Below are 1495 nucleotides of genomic sequence, written 5' to 3'. Positions count from 1 at the left end.
GTAGTTAAAGGTATGACCAGTACAGTTGTGGTTGTATTTAAAGGTATGACCAGTACAGTTGTGGTTGTATTTAAAAGGTATGACCAGTACAGTTGTGGTTGTATTTAAAAGGTATGACCAGTACAGCTGTGGTTGTAAGACATGGACTGGTACAAGTTATTTTGATATCAACCTGAAAGATGATCTTCAGAGGATAACTAATTTGGAAAAGGAACAGTATTGAAGAAAGATCCACATCCAGGGTTGGTATGTTCCTTAAAACCAGATGTTATGTTTTTTCGGCATCAAGAAAATGCAGATGACTGGTGATGGTTTTCATTCCTGACAATGTATTGAAGAAAAAAAAGAATATTATCACAAAGGATTTTATATATGGAATGCCTAATGAGAAAGAAGGAATTAGAAGTCTAGTTAAAAATGATTTCTACAGCAGATAATACAGCTCACACTAATTGAAAGTGAATGACAGCGTCTGATGAACACATTTAATAGAGTAATTATAATATTTATGCATTTGGCAAAGAAAAGTCAAGCTTTTCTGGCACTGTTCATAAGTTAAATCATCCTGGAAATTTGAAATATTTACAGTGGAATTGACAGCAAAGTTTGATCCTGTAATGAATTAACATGTTGGGAGGTTCTTAAACAATGAAGGAAGGAAGTCCTCATTCATTGAGTCCTAGAATGAACTAATACAGGGTCTCTCAAAAGAATTCATTACTGCAATTCCTGTAATTATTAAACATGAACTGTACTTCTAACATAAATCAAAACTTTAATTTCCTTCATTAATGCTTTGTTTTTGTATTCATTCCTTTACATTGAGTGTTGTAATAGGCAAAACTGTGAAGTTAATGAACCAATGTATGGTTCTCACCACCAGTGAAAAGTATATAAAATTGATAATTTGAGGGTAAAAGAAGAGATTGGTTAAACTTAAGATATTGTAGTTACTGTGATGTGGTACTTTTTCAAACTAATTGGTAGTTTTTATGCCTTTAATTGGGAAAATGTTGATGGTGTTTGGCACTGGGGATTGGGCTGAACTTTGACCCAGAAGACGACTTCTGGCGATATTTTAAAACTGTTATTTTCTGTGAAATAATTCTTGTATTATTGTAGATCATGTGGTTATAGCTATATTGTTGTTTGTGACAATGTAACTTACTTAACTGTTGTAAATATCTGTATTATGTGCTATTTCCTACATATTTGTAGATTGATAAGATCGGTTTTTAAACAGTGCAGGTTGTTGTTTTCTGCTCTTGCTTACATGGAATGTAAAAAACAAACTTTATGAAACAAGCTGTTATGTACATTTCTGTTATTAATAACTCTGATAGCAGGGACTTGATTATATTTTAAACACGAATGTCTTAGTCTGGAAGCAAAGAAATTTGATCTTGTTAATTTCTGGAATTGAAAGATACTTGCTACCAAAATGAATAACACATAATGTTAAAATAGGTACACAATGTTAAAATAGGTACACAAT

The 1495-nt window shown here is 32.0% G+C and overlaps 1 long non-coding RNA gene across 1 annotated transcript in view; it reads left to right on the top strand.

Moving 5' to 3' along the window:
* The window catches only part of LOC106473787, a 12842-nt gene that overhangs the window by 9466 nt on the left and 1881 nt on the right, over window positions 1-1495 (top strand). The window lies entirely within an intron of this gene.

This window comes from Limulus polyphemus, unplaced genomic scaffold (genome assembly GCF_000517525.1).
Source record: "Limulus polyphemus unplaced genomic scaffold, Limulus_polyphemus-2.1.2 Scaffold6503, whole genome shotgun sequence".
In the NCBI taxonomy this organism is placed as follows: Eukaryota; Metazoa; Arthropoda; class Merostomata; order Xiphosura; family Limulidae; genus Limulus; species Limulus polyphemus.
The sequence above is the reverse complement of the archived record's forward strand: the minus strand, read 5'-3'. Positions and strand labels throughout refer to the sequence as shown.